This window comes from Balaenoptera physalus (genome assembly GCF_965194825.1).
Source record: "Balaenoptera physalus genome assembly, chromosome: 2".
NCBI lineage: Eukaryota > Metazoa > Chordata > Mammalia > Artiodactyla > Balaenopteridae > Balaenoptera > Balaenoptera physalus.
In genome coordinates, this window is record NC_138883.1 from 141971069 (window position 1) to 141996114 (window position 25046).

At 42.6% G+C, this 25046-nt stretch overlaps 1 pseudogene across 1 annotated transcript; it reads left to right on the forward strand.

Moving 5' to 3' along the window:
• Positions 1-11355: 11355 nt before the first annotated feature.
• LOC309654724 (heterogeneous nuclear ribonucleoprotein K pseudogene) lies at positions 11356-23520 on the forward strand (annotated as a pseudogene). Its single transcript, XR_014268278.1, has 4 exons — positions 11356-11394; positions 11584-14285; positions 15255-15313; positions 21883-23520. The product of XR_014268278.1 is annotated as a heterogeneous nuclear ribonucleoprotein K pseudogene (transcript).
• Positions 23521-25046: the final 1526 nt, after the last annotated feature.

Genomic DNA, 25046 nt, shown 5'->3' on the forward strand with positions numbered 1-25046 from the left:
ATTTTGACAAAGCCACAAATGCATTTCAATGAAGAAAGGATAAACTTTTCAACATTCGTACTAGAACAATTGGATATCCATATAAAAATAAAAAACCTCAATCCATACCTCATGTTACTTACAGTATTTAACTCAAAATGGATTATAGACTTAAATGTAAAACCTAAGACTATAAACTTTCTCAAAGAAAATAGGAGGAAATCTTTGTGACTTTGCGTTAGGCAAAGATTTCTTAAATATGATGCTAAAAGCATTACCTGTAAAAATTTTTTTCTTTTTTGCTAAATTGTGCTTCATCAAAATGAAGGACTGATTTTTGAAAGATGCTCTTAAGAGAATGAATAGATAAATGACAGACTTGAGGAAAATATTTGCAAGTTACCTATCTGAAAAGGGACTTGTATCTGAATATAGAAAGAACTCTCAAAACCCAAAATACAATTCCTCAAAAATATTAAAAGTAGAATTACCATACTAGCCAGTAATTCCACTTCTGGGTATATACCCCATAGAAATGACAGCAGGGTCTTGAAAAGGTATTTGTACACCTGTGTACGTAGCAGCATTATTCACAATAGCCAAAAGGTGGAAGCAACCCAAATGTCTGTTGATGGATGAATGGATAAACAAAATGCGTATGCATACAATGGAATACTATTCAGCCTTAAAAAGAAAGGAAATTCTGACACATGCCACAACACGGATGAACCTTGAGGACATTTTGCTCACTGAAATAAACCAGTCACAAAAAGACAAATACTGTACGGTTCCACTTACACGAGGTACAAAGAGTAGTCAAATTCATAGAGACAGCAAGTAGAATGGTGGTTGCCAGAGGTTGGGGAAGAGGGAAATGAGGAGTTCTTGTTTAATGGGTATAGAGTTTCAGTTTTGCAAGATGAAAAAGTTCTGGAGATGGCACAATGTGAATGTACTTAACACTACTGAACTATACACTTAAAATGGTTAAGATGGTAAAAAAAATTATTTCTTAAAGCAAAATATAGCAACAGATAAATCTACAAAATGTGCATATTCAGCCCCTAGACACTGAGCAGCCTTAGTAAAGCCCTGGTTTATACAAAAGCCACAAACCAGCTGCCCTTGGAGCAAATCTAGACAATTGATACACTCTGTCTTCCACAGTGCCAACATTTAAAAACAGGAGATTTCTCATACATTTCTTTTTTTTTTTTTTTAGATTCCTAGCTTCTCTTGAAATATTGGAAGAAGTGGCCCTGCTGACCTCTTATTCTGTGTGGCAATAAATTTACATAAGTGCCCACTCAGAGCTCTTCACCCAGTACATTACCTGCCTGGTCACTCACTGTAGGCATCTGAATTTGCCACCCCTGTTTTGATCTTTATTCCCAATGGGCTTGGGATCTGTAGCAGGTATTTGTCATTCTTTTTGGCTGACCAGCATTTAAATCTCCTTCCAGTGTTTGAGGAAAGTCCTTTCTGATGAGGCATTATAGAAGTGGAAAATTCCAGGTACACTCCCAGTTTTCCTGGAAGTTTGGGAGCTGACCTAGTACCATTCATCAGGAGCATCAGCCTCAGACTCGGAATTGGAAGCAAAGTAGCAGGGATAGTGCACAGCTCATTTTGGTGATGGGTGGTAGCTGCAGCAGTGACCATATACAGTCTCTAGGGTTGTCATGGCCACAGTTCTTGTGGTATGTCCAGTGGTGGTGGTCCAGGGGGTGTCTAGGGCCTGTGATGGTCTTCCCTGGATTAGTCCCATAATGTGATTTTGATCATTGATCCCGTGAAGTCTCTAAGCCTGATTCTCTAATCCCACCTGAATTTAAGGAAGGATTTCTTCCTTCTTTCTTTCCTTCCTTCCTTCCATCCAATTCTGAAATCTACCCACAAACATGTAAATAAATTCCTTTCTTGCCTAACTCAATTGGAGTCAAGGGCACTGGTTGATGTAGTAGCTGGGACTTATTAAAAGAGAAGTCCCTGGGAATTCTCTGGCAGTCCAGTGGTTAGGGCTCAGTGCTCTCACTGCCGTGGCCTGGGTTTGATCCCTGGTCAGGGAAAGACGAAGTTCCCGCAAGCTGAACAGTGTGGCAAAAAAAAAGAGAAAGAGAGAGAAGTCCCTGAGAGAAGACCCCATGGACTAGCTCTATTAAACAACCTTCCTCCCCACAGCCTTGTTGTTTACCTTTTCTTGGATCCCCTCGCATACAAAATCTGTAGAATAACTATTATTTTCCCCCAGTTCCTTGACATAATTTGAATGGACCTCATTTTCCTAAAAGGAAAAGCATCCTATGAGAACAGAATCCTTCTAAGGGAACAATTCAAGTGAAGAAAAAGCCAAACAAGGCTGTCCACTGCAGTGTTACTTCTAATAGTGGAAAACTGGGAGGCAACTAAGTGTCCAACAATGAGTGACTGATTAAATAAATCCAGATGTGTTCTCCAGGTGAAATATTACAAAGACCATGAAAATCTCTGGCAGCAAGGAAGTGTTTATGAAACAATGTGAAATGAAACTTGCATAACATTTGTTTACAAAATATAGAACTATATATTCCTATGCTGAAGACTGGAAACTATAGAAAAATAAAAACAGCCTTGTCAGAGTGGTGGAATTTTTTCTTTTAAAATTTCCTTTTAAAGTTGTTTCTGACAATAAATTCTTAAAAGGAAAAAAAAGTTTCTTACCACTAGATCTGCCCTGCAGGAAATGCTAAAGGAAAAGTGCTTCAGATGGAAATGAAAGGTCATTAGACACTAACTTGAAATCATATGAAGAAATAATATCTCTCCTAAAGAGAAATACATGGACAATTATAAAAGCTAGAATTATTATAATTTTGGTTCGTAACTCCACTTTTTGTTTTCTATATGATTTAAGAAACTAGTACATTAAAAAAAAATTGTAAGTCTATGGTTTTAGACACATAATGTATAAAGATGTAGTTTTCTAACATCAATAACTGAAATACAAGAGAAGACAGTAATGCAGGAAATGAGGACCAAAAGAGTCAAAAGGCATATAGAAAACAAATAGCAAAATAACAAAAGTATGTCCCTCCTTAGCAGTAATTTCTTTAAATGTAAATGGATTAAACTCTTGAGTCAAAGGACAGAGATTGGTAGGATGGATTAAAAAAAAAAACTTGATCCAATTATATGTTGTCTACTAGAGACTCACTTTAGATCCGAAAACACAAATAAGTTGAAAGTGAAAGGATGGAAAAAGACATTCCATGCAAATAGTAACCGAAAAAGAGCAGGGGTGGTTATACTAATATCAGACAAAATAGGCTTTAAATCAAAAAAGTTTATAAAAGGCAAAGAAGGAATTATCTATCAGTAAAAGCTTTAATATAGCAAGAAGATATAATAATTATACACATATATGCATCTAATAACAGACCATCAAAATATATGAAGCAATGGAATATTATTTAAGCTTACAAAGGAAAAAAATTCTGACATATGATACAACATGGGTGAATCTTGAAGATATTATGCTAAGTGAAATAAGCCAGACACAAAAGAACAAATACTGTATCATTTCACTTGTATGAGGTACCTAAAATAGGCAAATTCATAGAAACGGAAAGTAGAATCATGGTTGCCAAGGGCTTGGAGAAGGGAGGAATGAGAGGTTATTGTTTAATGGGTACAGATTTTTAGTTTGGGAAGATGAAATACATTCTGGAGATGGATGGTGGTGATGGTTGCACAACAATGTGAATGTGCTTAATACCACTGAGTTGTACACTTAAAAATGGTTAAAATGGTAAATTTTATGTTATGTATATTTTAATCACAACTAAAAATAAATTTTAAAAATCTAAAAGGAAATTTAAAACCTATGGGAGCATATACAAGGCACTATTAAGATGAGTATCTGGAGTGGAGGTGGGGAATAAAGTGAGAAGTAGGTGGATAGGGAAAAGTAGTGGGAGGGAGACTTTCACTGCGTTCCTTTTAATACTCTTTCAATGAATGTATTGCCTATTCAAAACATAAAAAATAGAATAAAAAATTTTTAAGAGAAAGTTCTTTCTGATGTTGAGCAAAAGTATGTCCTACAACCATGTTGAACAAATCAAATCCTCCTCTAAATGACAGCCCTTTAAATCCTTAGGACAGTATTCTGGTCCCTCTGAGCATCTTCTTCAGCTCTCTGTTCCTCCTTCTCAGTACTCGGGGCACCGATCACTACAGAGGGGTGTCTGAGTCGGTGGGCTCTCTGGTGGACACTTGTGGTTTGGGGATCTGCAGCACCTACTCCACACTGTCCTATAGCACCCTACATCTCCTTTGGAGAATCTCCCACTGTGTACAGTCTCTGTGGAGGACAGCCCAACTTCCCCCTATGGTGGGAAGGTACCAATGAGTACAAAAAGGTACCAGTGAGTCCTCTCTCTGTCTACACTGGCCCAAGCAGAGGAAAGCATGTGACTCAACCCATCAACTCACCTTTCCTGGGCTTTGCTCTTCAGAGGGCTGCAAGGAAGCTGAGTGCCTAGCGGTTGTATTTATTCTAGCAGTGGTGGGCTACACTATTTAGACTGGATAGTTCTTACGTTTCTTCTTTATGTGCGTACCTGCTGCCCAGGCCTCCAGACCTCCTTGTTTCTGGCCTATTTGCCAATCTTGGCCTTCCAACCTCCATCAATTCTATGAGCCTTAAAGGTGTCCAAAATTTTTTTTATTCTTAAGCTAACCAGAGCCAGCTTCTGTAGTTTATGAATGATAACAGCCCTGATTTACATATGAATTGGGGGGAATGTGACAGATTGTATTTTCCCAAGATGCCCTCGTCAGTCAATTTCTCCCATCCCACACACTGATCGACAATATAACCTTGCCAATCCTTCCATGGAGTGGTGGGGTCTATGGCCCCTCCTCTTGAATCTGGGCAGGCTTCCACAAACAGAGTATGGCAGATGAGATGCTATGTGACTTCTAAAACTAGGTCATAAGAAGCCAGGCAGTTTTGGCCTGGTCCCCTTGAGATGCTTGCTCTGGCAAGGAAGTCAGTCCCCGTGTAAGAAGTCCAACTACCCTGATGCAGGACAGGCATATGTAGGCAGTCTGGTTGACAGTCCCAGATGGAGCTCCCGGCCAACAGCCAGCATCAACTGCCAGCTGAGTAAGAGAGTCATCTTGGACATCCAGCCCAGCAGAGCCTTCAGATGATGACAGCTCCATTCAACAATTGCCTGGGAGACCCCCAGCAGGAACTGCCTAGATGAGCCTTCTCACATTCCTGACCCAAAAAATCATGAGAAAAAAAATTGTTTTGAGCTGCTAAGTTTGGAGATCATTTATTATGCAGCAATAGAGACTAGAAACTCTGGCTTGCTTGCTTATCTTGCCCCAGAGAAAATTCTTTATTCTCAGCAAAGAGAAAGGTAACAGGATAAAAGGCCTCCATTTATTGAGTCCTGCCATAAGACAGATCCTTTTCATAAACCACCTCCTATAACCCTCATGATTCTATGAGCTGGGGACAATTACCCCCGGTCAAAAAGAGGAAATGGGGGTTCTGAGGGGATAAGAAGGGTTAGTTAAGTGTCAGACTGCAGAGGTGGTGTTCTTTTTTGCTGGAGCAAAGCACCCGAAAGCAAGACTAAAGGAGCAAGTAAGAAGAAAGTTAAATTTAGCAACATGATGTCATGGGAATAAAGATTACCGAAGCTATGTGGTCATTTTTCAGGGATTCAAGGGCCCATAAGGCTTCACCCCATGCACCAGCCAGTGACAGGCGGAACATGTAGTCCATTAGGTGGGGCTGAGGAATGAGAGGTTTCACAGAAACCAGGTTTCCAGTTACAGAAAGTTACAGGGAGTGACCTTCTGTGCCTTCACACTTGTCTGTCCATCATTGCCTTTGGTTCTCAGACAACTCTGTTAAGACCCTTCAGGAGATGGTTAATTTTAAGATGGAAAGAGATGATGCATTAACATTAAGATGGGGGAATATGAGGCTTAGTAATATCTTGGTGAGTTCCTACTATGAGCTGGGCACTTTATGAACATTATCCCTAACCCTACAATATTGACATCTTATCCCCCATGACAGGTGGAGACTCAATTGCAGGTGATTTAGTTGTTTGTCCCAAACATCACACAATAAGGAAGGGCAGGCTAAAGAAGGGTCCCTCTAGGGTGGAGTGCAGGGGAGGAGAAGGTGGTTGACAGGCAGCGAGGCCCTGTTGACACAGAGCCCTGGGCAGAGACACCAGCCTAGGGCTCCTGAGAGCTGTGGGCACAGACAGCAGGACCTGGAGGAAGAGCTAGCAGAATGCAGGGTCCCCAGAGGTCGTGGAGTCAAAGATGCTAGAGAAGGGGCAATGTCCCCATAAACCTATTGTTGGGCCAGAACCCCCAGGGACCCATGTCTCGCATTCATTAACTCCCCAGCTAGAAGAGGCCTGTCTGATCTAACCCCTTCAATTCAGAGATGAGGCAGCTGCAGCCAGAGAAGACTCGCCCAAGGTCCCCCAGCTTGTCAGCAGTAGGGCAGGACGAGAGTCCATATTTCTTACTCCTGGACCAGTGCTCTTTCAGAATCACCTTCCCTTGGTTCTGGAGATCAAACTTGGGCTATAACTAAGGTGACCCTAATTATCATCCAAACCAGAGTGAGAGGGGGCATTATTAATCATTACACCAGGACAGCAGGTGTAAACAGGACTGCCATGGGCAAATGGGACAAATGGTCACCCTACCATGACAGCTGAATACCACCCACTTGCCCTCCAGGAAAGCTTCTTTGTAGCCTTATGGCTAGAGGGACCTGAAAACTCACCATCCCCTTCCATACCCAGTGGGGGCCAGAGGACCAAGCAGCCTTGAGGGTTTGGCCTTCCCAGGGATTATCAGGGTGCCCCAGAACTGGCTGCTGCATAACTGGCCTCCCTCCCACCTGGAACTGTGTATGCATAAACAGAGGCCCCATTTGTACTGTCCCCTCCTATCAGAGGGCAAGTGCTTGCCAAGGCCAGCAGAGCTCTGGTTTCGGGTGCTTCCCTCTGGGTGATGCCCACTGAACCAAAGCCCTTCTCACAGCGGAGCTGTGAACATGGGGCCCTCCGGTGGGGCCCAGGGCAGTGGAGAAAGGGTCTCTCCTGGCCTGGTAGCCAGGTCACAGTAGAAACTTCAGGACTGAGGAGCGCACCTGAGTGTCTCCGGCTAGCTGTGCTGTTTCCTTCCCTCTTTCTTACACCTCTGCCTTCTCTCTGATAGTCACAAGCTTCTCAAAGTTTACTGTGCACACGAATGTCTTGTTAAAACGCAGATTCTGGGGGAGTGGTGGTGGGATGAATTGGGAGATTGGAATTGACATATATACACTAATATGTATAAAATAGATAACTAATAAGAACCTGCTATATTAAAAAAATAAAATAAAATTCAAAAAATAAAAATAAAAAGGGTAATCATAAGAAAAAAAAATGCAGATTCTGATTCAAAAGGTCTGGAACAGAGCCTGAGTTGCTGTTTCTCTAACAAATCCCAGGTGATGCCAATGTTGCTGGTCCAGGAACCACTTGGAGTAGCAAGGTCATAGATGTCCTCCTTTCCAGTTCTTTCCCTGCATTCATGTGGTTACTCCTTCTTTAGATATCAGCGCAAATGACCCTCTTCAGAAAGGCCTGCCCTGACTACCACCTAAATGAGGTCCTTCCTATGATCCTCTCACAGCATCTTGCTCTCTTCCTTCAGAGCAGTAATCAAAATTTGTCATTTGTTTATGTGTTTGCTACTGATTGTGGGAGATTGTTACAGTCTATCCCCAACTGATCATGTCTCTCCATACTCACGTTCTTGGGAAGTCTCTCATCATAATGATTCTGGGGCCTGGCCATGTGATTTGCTTAGGCCAATGGCACATTAGCATGATGATGCAATCACAGGCTTGAAAAGCACATGTGCATGGGGCTTGCCTTCTTCAAACACTGCTGTCAAGTGAAGAAGCCCAGGCTAGCCTGCTGGAGTACCCTGGCCCAGCCAACCACTACTGCCAGACCTTGGAGTAAGGCCACCCTAGATCAACCAGCCCCAGCTGCCCCACAAGCTGACTGAAGCCACAGGAGTGAGTCCAGAAGAATCATTCAGCTGAGCCCAGCCCACATTGCTAACACACACAGTGGTGAGCAAATAAAAGGGTTGTTGTTTTTAAGTCACTGAGTTTGGGGGTGGTTTGTTACACAGCATTAGATAACTGATACACTCATTTAGTGCCTCCATTAGGGCTGGGACTAGGTCTGTTTTGTTTGGTACCTTATTCCCATTGCTTTGATTCATGAATGAATGAACTAACCAGGATCTGTCTGATTCTAAAGCCCATGAGTTTCTGCTCCACCACTTTGTTCCCAGACAAGGTGCTTTTCTTGGGACTAGTGGGGTCAAGGATAGAACATGTAATCTAGCCTAGGCCAATCAATGCTTTCTAGTTCACAGTGATTGATGCAATCAGACTGAGACTCAGGATGTTTGCTGAGGATGCTGGGGAAAACACCTTCTCTACCCCAGTCAATATAAAGGAGAAAATATAGTTAGGGATGATTTTCAAAATCAGAACAAGCCAGTGCAGGAAGTAAGGATTTAAAGGCTCCTGGCTATGCTGGGCATTAACACTTTAGTTGCGTTTTAGGGAGGTCCAGGGTGGCTAGGTGTATTACTCAGGGTTCTCCAGAGGAAAAGAACCAATAGAATACATGAATATAGGAAGAGATTTATTATGAGGAATTGGCTTACATGATTATGGAGGTGGAGAAGTCCCATGATCTACCGTCTGCAAGCTGGAGACCCAGGAAAGCCAGTGGTGTAATTCTATTCTGAGTCCCAAGTACTGAGAATGAGAGAGCCAATACAGTAAGTCCCCTACGTACGAACCTTCAAGTTGCAAACTTTCAAAGATGCGAACGTGTGTTCGCATGTCCAATCACGTAAGTTAGTTCATGTGTCTCTGACATTATCTGTAAAAGTCAGGTACCTAGGCTAACTTTGTTGGATTTACAAACAAATTGGACTTACGAACACGCTCTCGGGATGCAAGTTGTTCATATGTAGGGGACTTACTGTGGTATAAATTCCAGTCCAAGAGCAGGAGAAAACTGATGTCCTAGCTCAAGCAGGCAAGTAGGAAGCAAAAGGGTTGAATTCCTCCTTCCGCCATCTTTTTGTTCTATTTAGGCCTTCAATGGATTGGATGATGCCCACCCACATTGGGTCCACCATTTAAATGCTAATCTCATCTGGAAACATCCATAAATAATGTTTAACCTGGGCACCCCTTGGTCCAGTTAAGCTGAACATAAAATTAACCATCACACTAGGGGTTACTCAGATAGCTTGGGATGGTGGCTATTTACCAGTGAGCATAGAAATTTTCCAACATTATAACTATCTGTATCAATGTAACAGCACACTGTTACTCTCAGTGCTGTCAGTTCTGAGAGCTGTTTGATCTGTCTGAGCATGGAGCCAACACCCAGGAAGTGATCCTGAGAAATGTAGAGAAAGAAACCAGGCCTGTTCAGAGCACTTAAGTCTTAGGTAAGCCCTTGTCTGATGTTAAAACTACTGCTGATCTTTTTGGTCCCAGGAACCCAGAAACGTCATTTTGTTTTAGCCAGTAGGGCTGGAGTTTCTGTTGCTTGCCACTCTCAGGATCCTAACTGATAGACCTTTTTTCTGGTAATACAACTCTCTTTGAAGGTCAACCAGATGATCCAATCCAGATATTTTAAAATTAACCCAAGCTTAAACCAGACCAACAGGGGATGAATACCAGGGTTAACACACCACTTCCTGCAGAGTTACCTTTACTCTGCTGTGCTTCGCGAAAAAAATGCTATGCAAAACTCAACACCAAGTCTATTGCAAAGCTGGTATTGAAGGGGTGGCTCCCTACTTTACACAGGGTCATTTTGGTCTTTTAGCTGTGCCTCTCCTAAGCCGTGGATTCATTTTTTACCACACGGACACTATGAAGTATGTAACTAACTAGTTGTCCCTTTTCCCCTTGCCTGCCAGGAAACCCAATACACAAGCACTTGTAGCAAAAATATAGAACTCCATAGTGGGTTTTTTTGTTTGCTTGTTTGTTTGTTTTTTTTTTTAACAGTCTGATTTTCTTAGGGATCATTTTTTTTTTTTAATTTTTATTTATTTATTTATTTATTTATGGCTGTGTTGGGTCTTCGTTTCTGCGCGAGGGCTTTCTCCAGTTGCGGCAAGCGGGGGCCACTCTTCATCGCGGTGCGCGGGCCTCTCACTATCGCGGCCTCTCCCGTTGCAGAGCACAGGCTCCAGACGCGCAGGCTCAGTAATTGTGGCTCACGGGCCTAGTTGTTCCACGGCATGTGGGATCTTCCCAGACCAGGGCTCGAACCCGTGTCCCCTGCATTGGCAGGCAGACTCTCAACCACTGCGCCACCAGGGAAGCCCTGCTTGTTTGTTTTTAATTGTAGTCTTGTTCCTCATTTAATTTTATGTTCTTATCCTTGTTTTCCCCATCAAGGGGAAAACTTTACTTTTTATTTATATAATCTTGCTGCATGTCATGTATCCCTGTGTGGAAATAGGAATTATATATCTAAAAAGAATCACTTTGATTTAGGTTTGATTAAGATGAAAAGACACTACAGGGAAGAGTACTGTTATGTCAATTACTTTGAATTTTAGTAAAGGAAAGCGAAAGGGGATGGAAGAATATTTAAATTCCAGGGATCTCTAGAGCAAAAGGAATCAAGACACCAGACAGGTGGCAGAAAGCTCCTATTTACATTTTAACCTCTGTCTCATTTACTCCTGAGCAAACTAATACAGAGTTCCTCTTGAGATGGTTATTTAGTGTTAACTACAGAGTCTCCACACTGGGGAAGCCCTGGAAACAATATATTATTCATTTAATATATAAAATGTTTGTTGAAGGAACTGGAATTTGCTAACTTAGGCTATTAATGAACTAACTACAGGCCCTTCTGTTAGAAAAATCTCAGACCCCTGGGTGTATCTCCTCCTTTTACTGGCTGTGCAAGTTAAAAAAAAAAAAAAAGTGGCTCTAGCAGATTCAAACTCAAACACAACATAGAGCTTGGGTTCTCCAATAATCTTAAACTGATTTAAGACCTTTCTGACCTAATACAAATAAGTAAAAAACAAACTAAAATTAATTAAATGAGCACTATCCTCAGTTGGCATAGAACATGTTGAACAGTAGAGGGAAATGGGCACTAAAATCATGAAAGGGGAATCCATGAAGTGCTCTAGAAGGAAGTGTTTTCTGGCGGTTGGACAGGACCTGAGAGCAAGGGAAGTGAAGAGAAGGGAAAGGAAAAGGGAGTCAGGAAGGATGAGGTTAGAATGTCAGAATCAGGACAGGGAACGGGAACACTCCAGGTGGTAAGTCCAAAAGGCAGCAGTCTGTAGGGAGGTGAACCTTCCAGGTGCCACTTGTACAGAGTGATGCCTTTGAAGTAACAGCTAACATGACCTCTATTTTCATGTGGGGCCCATCTGAAGCATCCCTGGTATTTGAAGAAAAAGATCTCATAATCCCCTATCCTGCCTGTGACTTAAATAGGAAGATAGGAAGAGGAACAAGCTTTTAAAAGATCTAGAAACACTGATGAGATGGTTGAATTATGCATTCTGCTGCAGAGCTAGAATGCTGGGGCAGTGAGTGGAAAAGGAGGCAAGAATATTAAGGCTCTCCTTACAGACCACAATGCCAGTGTTTCAGTCCCAGACAGCAGTGGCCCCGAGCGCATACTGAATAACAGTGCTAATATTGAAACAATTGGAGAAATTCTGAAGAAAATCATCCCTACCTTGGAAGAGGGCCTGCAGTTGCCATCACCCACTGCAACCAGCCAGCTCCCGCTCGAATCTGATGCTGTGGAATGCTTAAATTACTAACACTATAAAGGAAGCGACTTTGACTGCGAGTTGAGACTGTTGATTCACCAGAGTCTGGCTGGAGGAATTATTGGCGTCAAAGGTGTTAAAATCAAAGAACTTCAAGAGAGCAGTCAGACAACAATCAAGCTTTTCCAGGAATGTTGTCCTCAATCCACTGACAGATTCGTTCTTATCGGAGGAAAACCTGATAGGGGTGTAGAGTGCATAAAGATCATCCTTGATCTTATATTAGAGTCTCCCATCAAGGGACGTGCTTAGCCTTATGATCCCAATTTTTGTGATGAAACCTATGATTATGGTGGTTTTACAATGATGGTCGATGACTGCCATGGATATCCCGTGGGATTTCCCATGCGGGGAAGAGGTGGTTTTGACAGAATGCCTCCTGGTTGGGGTGGGCATCCCATGCCTCCATCCGGAAGAGATTATGATGATATGAGCCCTCTTCGAGGACCTCCTCCACCTCCTCCTGGACGAGGTGGCTGGGGTGGTAGCAGAGCTCGGACTCTTCCTCTTCCTCCACCACCACCTAGAGGAGGAGATATAATGGCCTCTGACAGAAGAGGGAGACCTGGAGACCGTTATGACAGCATGGTTGGTTTCAGTGCTGATGAAACCTGGGACTCTGCAATAGATGCATGGAGCCCATCAGAGTGGCAGACAGCCTATGAACCACAGGGTGGCTCTGGACGTGATTATTCCTATGCTGGGGGTCGTGGCTCATATGGTGATCTTGGTGGACCTATTATTACTACACAAGTAACTATTCCCAAAGATTTGGCTGGATCGGTTATTGGCAAAGGTGGTCAGCGGATTAAACAGATCCGTCATGAGTCAGGAGCTTCAATCAAAATTGATGAGCCTTTAGAGGGGTCCGAAGATCAGATCATTACCATTACAGGAACACAGGACCAGATACAGAATGCACAGTATTTGCTGCAGAACAGTGTGAAGCAGTATTCTGGAAAATTTTTCTAAGACTAGTGAAGAACTGAAGGAGTCCTGCATTTTTTTTTTTTTAATCTGCTTCTGTTTAAAAAGCCAACATTCCTCTACCTCGTAGGTGTTCTGCATTTGAGGTGTAGTGAAATCTTTGCTGTTCACCAGATGAAATGTTTTAGTTCCTTACAAACAGGGTTGGGGGTTGGGGGAGGGTGTGCAAAAACTAACATTGAAAATTTGAAACAGCAGCAGAGTGAATTTTAATTTTTGTTCATTGTTGGTGGTTTAAAAAAAGTCCCCCCATGTAATTACTGTGAACACTTTGCTTTGTGGTCGCTGTAACATCTGGGGGTGTGGGACAGGGAGGAAAAGTAACAATAGTCCATATGTCCCTGGCATCTATTCAGAGCAGTGTGCAGAATGTAATGCTTTTTTGTAAGAAACGTTTTATGATTTTTAAAATAATTTAGTGAACCTAAAAAAAAAAAAAAAGCATCTGCCTTCCACTGCAGGGGACACGGGTTTGATCCCTGGTTGGGAAACTAAGATCCCATATGCTGGGGCAACTAAGCCCATGTGGCACAACTAGAGAGATGCCTGCGTGCCACGACAAAGATCCCACATGCCGCAACTAAGACCCAACACAGCCAAATAAATAAATAAATATTAAAAAACAAACAAACAAACAAAAAACTCCATCTCTGATTCTAGTGTACTTCCAAAATTGTACCCTGGAATTCCCTCTCCCTTCCTGCTTCAGCCTGAGAGTTCCTCCTCTCTCCCCTAGGTATTAGTTTCACCTTGGTTTTCTCTTCCCTCTCTGGGCTGAACAGTCAGTGAGACTTCTTTCTGAAATAGCAGGAGACAGGTTTGCTTGTATTGCTAATTAAAGAAAAAAAAATTATGTGTATATATACCTGTCACATATCCAACGTTGCAGGGCAGGGTATACATTTAGTCATACACTTCTAGAAGAAAAGGATCTTGGAGAGCATCTGGTCCAGTCACACTCTCTAGTTGAGGAAACTGAGGCCCAGAAAGAGGATGCGACTAGTCCAAGGTCATACAACAAATGAGGCACAGACCCAGAGACAAAACCCTAGTCTTCTGGTTCCAAGCCATGGTCCTTCCCTCCCCCTCCCCACCTTCACTCTGACCTCTATTCCCTGGGGTGGAAAGTAGAAGACTCCAGGGAAGGATCTGGCTCTTTAAAACCATCCCCCATTTCCAGGCAGAAGGGGGCCTGTTCAGTGAGCAAGCGCCAAACCCCCGGGAGGTGACCTTGGGGGAGGGGAGGGTGCCCTCCAGAGAGATTCTGACGCTCAAGATAAAGGAGATCTGCAGGGGGAGGGGGGCCAGCCAGCTGAGACTATCACGTGGAAAGCAGAAAGCAGTGAGGCCTGCTTCTAACCACCTACTCACCACCCTGGGTAGGAGGCGGGTGGGGAGAGAAGGGGGGTGGGGAGGGGGAGCTGGTGGGGAGGGGAGAACGAGGCACGGTGCCAGGACTTGCAGATAAATAGCCCCCTCCCTACTGCAGAGGCCCTGGGCTGACAGAGGCCTGGAATCCGGGTGAGGGTGAGTTAGGTCGGTGCCCCTCTTCACCCACCCCTAACACCTGCAGATCCTTCCCTCCCCTAAAGGGGTGAGTTGAGGGAGGAGGTGTGGGCAGGAGGGAACTCGGCCTGGCTGCCAAGCGGCAAGGTTGGGAGGGGGAAGCGGTGCGGTGTCCCGAAAATCACACACGCAGGCGCAGATTCAAATGCCAAATCTGCCACCTGTTTCAACCGCGTGACCCGGAGCAAGTCTCTGAGCCAGGTTCCCTCATAAAATGGGGATAACAATGCCTGGTCCTTGAGAGGATTCTGAGAAAATACACGTTCATGTACGGTACAGGTGGGGCTCAGAAAATGGAAGGCAGCGGGAGGAAGGGTGGCAGCTTCCTGGGTTCAAATCCCAGCTCCGCCCCTTTCCACCTGGCGCAGGACTGCCTGGTGCCTATTTCCTCTAATAGGACGTGGGGTGGCTGTAGCATCTACCCGATAGGAGTAAGTGAATTCATAGGCAGATGTGAAAGGCTCAGGACAGGGGGGCCTGGCTCAGTGGGTTCTCCAAAGTGTCAGCTTAATTTTGCCGCTGCTCTTAGTCTGTGGTGGGCACAGCCATCCTGTCGTACCCCGCAGAGGCTCTGGACAAGTGCTAGGCCTAGGAGGTTTTCCTATCGATAGAAACATTTATATCACCTGGGAAAAAAATGCTTGGCCTCAAAATATGAAAGGAAAAGTGCAAAACCAAAACTAGTGAATGCCTTGTGAAGTGTCTACAAAACACTATTATTTTAACTTCCTTAACTGTCTTTGCAAACATTTAATAACATTTGAAATCCATTTATATGTTAGATTTTCTCATTCTACAAGAATCTAAGTGATGACGACTAAGAATCAGAACCAATCGGAATGTAAGTAACTTGTAACCAGATAACTTCAAATGCAAAATTGTAAAAATTATTTTCGTAAATCACTGTGATAGAGCTGAAAATGCAAACATTTTCCATCTGTTTCAGAAATATATATAAAGTTTAAGGAAATCAATGGGAACAATACACTCAAAATTCAGGATGGTAGTTTCCTCTGTAGGGAGGGGAGGGTATCAGAGAGAGGTACACAGGATATTTCAACTATCCTGGGAACATTTTATTGCTTAAGCTGGTGGTGAGTACCACAGGTTTTTATTATATTATTCTTTATTTTATTTATGAAAAATGTAATAAAATTTTACAATATATTTTTGTAGCAGAAAGAAGAGAAAGAAATGTCCCCACATCATTTCAAATGATTTTAGGGCAAATTTATATTTAATGTGAAATGTGGAGGCATTTTAATATGCTCTACATAATGTAAGGCAGGGCTCGCAAAAGTGCAAGTCCCCAAGGCCCTGCCTCTACCAATGGTCCTCCAGGCCCCAGACCTCTTACCTGGGAATCAGGTGCTCACTGTGGACCCCACGGAACCCAGCAGGGGTTCAGTTTCTTTATTAAGCATATATCTGTCTATGAAGTACAGATAAGTATATTTCTCCCTATGTACTAATTAGGGAGGTCACATACATGGAGTTGTGAGAAAGCAGGAGAGTTGCAGAAAAGTAGGAATCACGTGTAGGATTGGAGGTCTGAGCAGGCCTGGTGGTCCCCCCTACAAGCAGGTCTAAAGTGGATCCATCTGTGTGTGACAAGGTGCTGGCTCAGCCAAATGGCCTGAGAGGACAGCCTCCTTCACTTCTAGGGAGAGGAAGCGTCTGCCTGACACCTGACAATTATAGAGAGATGCTGATAGGCATGCAGGGTAAAGAACAAACTGTGAGACTTCAAGGCCAGGCCTTGATGGACAGGGAGTCAGAGAGGGGAGGAATGCAGAGTGGGGAAGGGCCTCAGGGTTGAAAGAAGGAGAGAAGGGGGTTGTTTATTATCTGCAGTGTACGCTGGACTCCACAGAGGGTCACCAGGCCCCACCCGGAACCCCACGTGTTGGAGCTCCCAGGAAAAGGAAAAGATCTTAAATAAGAATCTGGGAAGGATACCAATGGTCCTCTGGGTCATTCCTCTGGGATGGATTTGATTTGGGGCCTTGTTTGCCTTGAGATTAGGAGCCAGGGTCCAAGGAAGAGGTTAGCCAGCACCTGATCCCCTTTGGTTATCCTGGATGTGAAAAAGCAAGGTACATTGGTCTCTGTTCCAGCTCCTGACACAGGGCAACCTGAGTGTAAAACAAACAAATAAACAAAAAACACCCTTGTAAAAAAGTGATAAGAGCATTAGGAGCATCTTTTGTTCTAATATTTGGTCTTTGACCTGTCCCTGACACATGGCTCCTAAATCCCTTGGAATTTTCTGGGTGATAGGAGTGTCTTTTGTTCTAGTGAGTTGACTCTGGGTGGGCTCTTGATGGGGGCTGGTCACCAGAAAGATCAAGCCATGATTAGAAGCTTGGAATTTTCAGCTATGCTCCCCATTCTCTAGAGAGGGGAGAGGGGCTGGAAAGGGAGTCAATAATTGATCATGCCCATGTGAGGAAGCCTCCATAGAATCCCAGTAGTGTGGGGTTTAGGGAGCTTGCAGGTTGGTAAACACATCCATGTCCTGGGAGGCTGACATGCTCCAGCTCCACAGGGAGGGAAAATCCTGTGCTCCAGGGAACTCTACTTAATGCTCTGTAGTGACATAAATGGGAAGGAAATCCAAAAAAGAGTGGATATATGTATACATATAGCTGATTCACTTTGCTATACAGCAGAAATTAACACAACATTGTAAAGCAACTATACTCCAATAAAAATTAAAACAACAACAACAACACAAAAAACCCAAAGAAAGTGCTCAGGACCCTTCCAGGCCTCGCCCTGTGTATCTCTTCATCTGGCTGTTTATCTGCATCCTTTATCATAGCCTTTAATAAACTGGGAAATGTAAGTGTTTCCCTGAGTTCTGTGAGCTGCTCTAGCAAATAATCAGATCCAAGGGGGAGGAGGTTATGGGAACTTTTGATTTGTAGCCAAGTTGGACAGAAGTTGTACATAACTTGGGGACCTACTATGTGCCATTGGCATCTGAAGTGGGGGGCAGTCTCATGGGACTGAGCCCTTAACCTATGGGATCTGACACTCTCTCCAGGTAGATAGTGTCAGAATTGAGTTAAATTGTAGGGCACCCAGCTGGTGTCACAGAGAATTGCTTGTTGGGGGATAAAACCCACACAACTGGTGTCAGAAGTATTGTGAGTGTGGTAGTAGTGTGAGAGGAAAGGAGATACACAGGAGGTGGACTGAGGTTTTCTCTATTTAAAAGGTTTCCCACGAAACGCTTGTAATCAACCAGCAATGGGAAAGAGAGCTAGTGGCGCAGGCTGAAGGCTGGACTCCAGTGCAGCCTCAAATGGGGCAGGAAGCCCAGAGCCTTGGCTAATGACAGGCCACCAGTAAATTAAACCCTGTGGGAATTGTCTTGATTCATGGCACATACAGTCCCTGTCATCAAGGGTCGAAAGGCCACTGGAGAGAGAAGGTCAGCAAATAGACAACAAAGAACGTAAATACACCGATTACCTTAATTTACTGAAAAGCTATAGGAAACATCATTCTTAGTGGGGAAAATAGGAAGCATCCTTTTTAAAATTCAGATGAGGACAAGGCCCTCTATCATCCTTTCTATTTAGCATTATTCCAGAGGTCACAGTCAGGTCATAAAACGAATGGAAGGATAAGGATTGGAGAGGAGGAAATAAAACTATCCTTGCAAATTATGCGATTGTCTGCATGGAAAGCCAAAAGATGAATCTACAAACAAGTTGTTAGAAATAATAAGAGAATTTAGCAAGATGGCTGACTACAAGATCAATAATAAATACATTGTACATTATAATAATAATGGCTAACTTTTATTGAATTAACTATTTCCGGGTGCCACGTGCTTTATATTTACTCTATGCTAAGTGCTTTCTATGGACTGGCTTGAGTCCTTAGAACAACCCTCACTTTAAGAATGAAGCAACTGAGGGTCAGAGAGGTCAAGTGAATTTATCATAGCGACACAGTTGTTGTGGGGTGGAGGCTGGACCGACTCTTGAACTCTCCCTTAACCACGACCACTATCCTACATACACAAGTGTGCAAATCTCCTGACGTCCAGGGTGGGACTCAAGATCTAGGGCCCTTCTCCCATTCTCCATACATCATGAAAGTTTTCATGTGTGAACAGAGAAAGAGAGAGAGGAGGAAAGCCCCAGTAAGAACTGAAATTGAATTCCCCTCCAGCCTATTGGAGTCAGACTTAAGCTGATTTAAAGAAAATAAGGAAGTGTGGTGTTTCTTGCACACCTGTGTTGTAGCGCAAAGTCTCACATGCCATTCACCTCTTACCTTATTTAATTCTCAAAAGATCTGTGCCTCCATTTTACCAATTAGGAAAGTGAAGCTCCTAGAAATTCAGAGACTTGTTTAAATTCACAGAGCTGGGAAGTGGCACAGCCAGCGTTCAATCCTGAGCATGCCCTCCTAACCTCACAACTCTCTAGACTTTTCCAAGGAACTAGAGGGAAAGGCAGGCAGGTGCACAGCATCCCTAAAGCATGTGATACATGAGTGTGGGGAAGACAGGCTGGGAAGGGAGCAGTTAGTTAAGGAGGGGCAGAGACAGCTTCCTGGAAAAGGTGGCCTTCAAGCTGAGTTTTCAGGAAGGAGCAGGAATGAGTCAGGGGAAAAAGGATGGGGAAGAAAGGTACAAAGTCCCAGAGATGAGAGTAAAACGGCAGATTCTGTCAACAGCTAAGAGTTCAGACAAGAGAAGAACTGACTGAGGATGAGCCTTTTATAGTCACCAGTAACCACTGACACAACCGACCAGTAAGACCCCTGGAGGGACTTCCCTGGTGGTCTAGTGGTTAAGACTCCATGCTCCCAATGCTGGGGGCATGGGTTCGATCCCTGGGCAGCAAGATCCTGCATGCTGCATGGTGAGGCCAAAAAAAAAAGACCCCTTGGAGAGCAGCACAGTGGGGACCTTGCCTGGTATTGCCCCTCTAGGCAGTGCAAGTGGATGGCGGGAGCTTGGCCTGGTGTCAGCTCTCAGCAGTCCCAATTCTTCAGGTTCCCCTCCCTTCCCTTCAATTCTCAGGGCTGCCTGGCTCTGGCTCTCTCCCCCGCTGAATTATGACACTGCATTCCCAATATGCCTCATGGCCAAGCTGGGCCAAGTCATACCATTTACTTCAGTGCTTCTCAAACTTCAATGTGCATTCAAATCACTGGGGATGGTGTTAAGATGCAGACCCTGATCTGGCAGGTCTGGGATGGGGCCTGACATTCTGCATGTCTGTCATGATCTCAGGTGCTGCTGGTCCAAGGACCACACTTTGAGTGGCATCATCTAGGAAACTTCACATTGAGCCCCATGTCAGGCACCACTGTGCTAGCTACTTTCTATACATTTTCTAATGTAATAATTACAACATTGGAAGTGGAACTTACTCCTCTGAAATGGAACTTACTGTTTTTACTTTCCAGAATAGCGAACTGAGGGTCAGAAAGATGATTTTTTTTTTTTTTTTTTTTGGCCCTGCCACCTGGCTTGCAGGATCTTTAATTCCCCAACCAGGGACTGAACCCAGGCCACAGCAGTGAGAGCGCTGAGTCCTAACCACTGGACCACCAGGGAATTCCCAGAAAGATGAAATATTTTACAAAGTTAGTAAGTAGCAGAACTGGGCTTTGAACTTGAGTCTGTCTGACTTTATAGCTCATACTGGGCCTCCTGTTCAGCAAGACTGCTATGGACTGAACTGTGTACCCCCTCCAAATTCATATGTTTAAGTCCTAACTCCCAGGTGGCTATATTTAGAGTAAGGAAGTAATTAAGGTTAAATGAGGTCATAAGGGTGGCACCCTGATCCAATAGGATTAGTGTCCTCATAAGAGGAAACATCAGAGAGCTTGTTCTCTTTCTCTGCCATGTGAGGGCACAGTGAGGAGGTGGCCATCTGCAAATCAGGAAGAGAGCCTGCACCAGGAACTGAATTGGCTGGCACCTTGATCTTGGTCTTCCCAGGCTCCAGAACTGTGAGAAATAAATTTCTGCTGTTTAAGCCACCCAGTCTGCGGTATTTTGTTATGGCCCAAGCAGACTAAGACAGGGGCCCAGCTGCTGCAGATCAGCCAAGGATGCCAATTAAAATGAACAGCTCCTCTTCTATGGAATGTTGCTCTGCCCAAAAAGAGCAGGACTGGGGAAGAACCAAAATGATGATGATAATTATGATGATGATGACAATGATGATAATTCACACCCAAGCCAAAGCCACCTGTAACATTCACAAATGAAAACACATAAAAACAAGCTCAGAACAATAGAACCACCCCAAACATCACAACCTAAATCCAAACATTTTCCTTGAGAAGACAGGAAATGGCACAGCAATCAGGTATTACGCACTAATTTGCTGCACATACTGAGATGGCTGAGTCTGCAGCCTTGTAGAGTGGACAGGTGAAATGAATAAACAAAGCCCTGGCTCTTACAGTTTAGCCAAGCCCCCTGTGCCTGCAAGTCATTGGAAACCATGAGTGTGGTAGGTTAGATACCTGAATGATTCTCCCAATGAGAAAATGAAAAAACTGAATACTGAATAAAATATTAAACAAAATATCTTTTATTTATTATTTTTTAATTTTTTGGCTGTGCCACGCAGCATGCAGGATCTTAGTTCCCCAACCAGGGATCAAACCCATGCCCCCTGCAGTAGAAGCGTGGAATCTTAACCACTGGACAGCCAGGTAAGTTCCCAAAATATCTTTTAAAATCTATCACTGAACTGACACAAAAATGAGTAATGCACAGATCTCAAAACTGGGGGTAAAGGAGCCCCAAGGCCAGCTGGTACTCTGAGGCTTTCTGCTGGACACTGGAGACTGTGAGCTTGTACGTTGATGGCGCCCCAGGTGAGAGATCAAAGACAAATCTCAGGTTCCACCCAGTGATATGGGAAAAATGCATGCAGATATATGTACATAAATTTTACTGACATAAAGGATGTATGGCACCAATTTACAAATAATAATAAAATATACAATACTCCTTGTTGTAAATTCTACATAGAAAATTGATTCACACAAAACACTTGATGATTTTTGCCAAACTCTTGTATCCATAGCCAACCTATGGTTGCAGTTCACTGCAGTTCTAACGTGAATGTTGGCTAACACTTTTATTTATGTTAAGGAGGAAGATAAAATGAAACAACAAAGACATACATTGGCACTTCCTTCATTAGTCGGTAATATAAGCTACTTCTTTGCTAAATCAGATAATAATTTTGAATAGTGGAGAATATTTCCTCAGTTTTTCTGTGCTATTCTCAATGTAATGGCTACACACACAACACACTTTTAAGTTTAAATTATTAACATTTTCCATCAGTTTCTTAAGGCTAGACAATAAAGCATTAAACCAAGCCTTCATTTGTAGCATTTGCTTATTTTCAGGTGTAAATACTCCCACCATGGCTGATTTCAAGCTACCAGTGTGACATCACTGAACATCACAATACTATTATATAGGATTTCCACCACCGTTGAGACCACTATAAAGACTGATGAAGCAGATTTGAAAAAGAACCAAATCAATTTATAATAATTGAAATAAAATATTCAATGGATGACCATGAAGAAATAGACAAATCCAGAATGTGGAACATACTACAAGCTCATTCTTTGGTTTCATCAAAAATCAATGTAAAAAAAAAAAAAGTGAGGTGAGGGAGGGGAGGAACAATCCTAGATTAAAGATAAGAGATAAAATAACCAAATGCATTGTGCGTTCCTTGACTGGATCCTGGTTTGAAAATGTAGCTATAAAAAGTATCTTAGAGTCAATTGGAGAAATTTTAATGCACTGGGTATTAGCCAGGATTAAGGGATTATTGTTATTTTTCGTGGGTGTGATAATGATATTGAGTTATTTAGGAGAATGCCTTTTAAAAAAGAGATACATGCTGAAGTATTTAATATTGAAGTATCATGATGTCTGTTATTTATTTTAAGATAGTTCAACAAACACATATAAATGAAACAAGTATGACAAGATGTTAAAATGATAGAATTTAGGTCACAAGAATATAGGTGGTTATTATACAATTCTTTCCTCTATATTTAATGTTTGAAATTTTCCGTAATTCAAAACAAATTTTTTCAACAGTAAATGGTTTAAATCAGGGGTTAGCAAACTTTTCTTCAAAGTGCAAGATAATAAGTATTTTAGGCTTTGTGGGCCACATAGGTCTCTGTCACATATTATTTGGTTTTCTCTACAACACATTAAAACATTTTAAAAAAACATTCTTAACTTGAGGGCCATACAAAGATGGGCCATGTGCCAGATTTGGCATACAGGCTATAGTCTGCCAACCTCTGTTTCAAATAGGAGATTAGATATAGTAGAAGAGAGGATTAGTGAACTAGAAGATAGAGCTGAAGGAAATACCAAAAATCAGGTCAGAAAGACAATTTGAGAAGTCTCAAATATGTAAACTTAGAGTTCCAGAAGGAGATAATTGAGGGAGTAGGGAAGAGAAAAATATGCAGAAATTGTGGCTGAAATGTTTCTAGAATTGTTGAAACATACTAATTCTCAGATCAAGGAAGCTCAATGAATCCTAGGCAAATGAATAAAAGGAAACCCAAATTCAGGTACATCACTGCAAGACTGTTACACGCGCATGTGTGTGTGTGCATGCACATACACACAGAGCGAGAGTGAGAGCAAGAGAGTCTAAAAAGCAGCTGGAGAGAAAGCACAGATCACCCCCAAAGAAATAGGAATTAGACTATGGCCAATTTCTCAATGGCAACAAAGGGAACCAAAAGCGGGTGGAATAATAGCTTTAATTTGCTAACAGAAAATAACTGTTGACCTACAATAATTCTATACCTAGTGAAACTCTCTTTCAAGAAGAAAGGTGAAATAAAGCCATTCAAACAAATAAAAACAGAGTGTGCTGCCAAAAAAAAATTCACTAAAGAAAACTTAAAGAATGTACTTCAGAAATCCTGGATAGAAGAACTGAAATAAAATTAAAAAAGAACTGGTGAGCAAAGATGTTAACAAATATGTGTATAAAACTAAGCACATATTGTCTGTATAAAAATATTAAATACTGTGAAATTTGTGTGTGTGTGACAAGGGAAACAGGCTACAGCGCTGGATGAGAATACCAAATAAATTAAGAGAGTGTGATTGGAATGAAAGAATTCTAAGATCCTTATGTATTTGGAAAGAATGCACAGATACTGATTGAACTTTAGACTTCACTATGTTAGGTATGCATGTTAAAGAAAACGCTACAGGGACTTCCCTGATGGCGCAGTGGATAAGACTCTGTGCTCCCAATGCAGAGGGCCTGGGTGCGATCCCTGGTCAGGGAACTACATCCCACATGCATGCCACAACTAAGAGTTTGCATGCCACAACTAAGGAGCCCGTGTGCTGCAACTAAGGAGCCCACGTGCTACAACTAAATAGCCAGCAAGCCACAACTAAGGAGTCCTGGAGCCACAACAAAGGAGACTACCTGCTGCAACTAAGACATAGTGCAACAAAATAAATAAATAAATATTAAAAAATGAAAAGAAAATGCTACAAACAGAAAATAGAATAGTGGTTTCCAGGGGCTGGGAGAGAGGAAAATGGAGATAATAATGTATCCATCATTACTTAATGGGTACAGAGTTTCACTTTGGGAAAATGAAGCTCTGAAGATAGATGGTGGTGATGGTTGCACAGCAGCATGAGTGCGCTTAACACCACTGAATTGTACACTTAAAAATGGTTAAAATGTTAAATGTAAATTTAACGTTATGTATATTTCACCACAGTGAAAAGAAGAAAGAAGAAGCTAGGGTAATCACCAAAAGAACAGACATAAAGCACGTAAGTTGCAAACAAGTAGGAAGGTGGGAACAATGGAATGAAAAAATCTTTAAAAATCAAAAGAAAACAAAGAAAGGAGGTAAAGTTCAGAGGCAGGAGCAACTAAATACTGTACTGTTTAGGAAACATGTATAAGTGGTTCAAATATACAGAACATCAGGGTAATGGATAAACCAGAATCAGGATAATGAGGAGGAGGAGGTGTGGAATCAAGGCGGGACACACAGTGGCTTCTAAGGCATTGGTCATATGTTATTTTTTAGCTGGGTGATGAGTATATAGATATTCATTCTATTATTTTTCTTTAAAATAGTTCAATTTTAATAATATTTTGTATGTGTAAAATATTTTGTCATTATAATTACAATCATAACTTTTTTCAAGAAAGAAGGAAAAGGTCGTTGTAAAGGCAGATTAAAAATGGGACTCTGCAAAGGACTGGGGGTGAGCCATGCTGGGCGCCCTGCTTCAGCATCAAGTTCTGCAACTGGAGGACAATTTAAATGCATCCTAGTTTGCTGTCCTGTCCCCTTCGGTTCTCCATAGATGGGGACAGTGTCTTCTCTACTCTCTGACCCTACAGTTCCTTACCTGTAGTTTAGGTGGGGCCGTTGCACATCCCCCTCACTAGTTTGTTTTGTCTCCCTCTCCCATTTTTCATTTGTCTTTTATGATTCCCAACAGCAGGCCAACATCCTGCAAGTGTTTGTTCAAGGTCAGT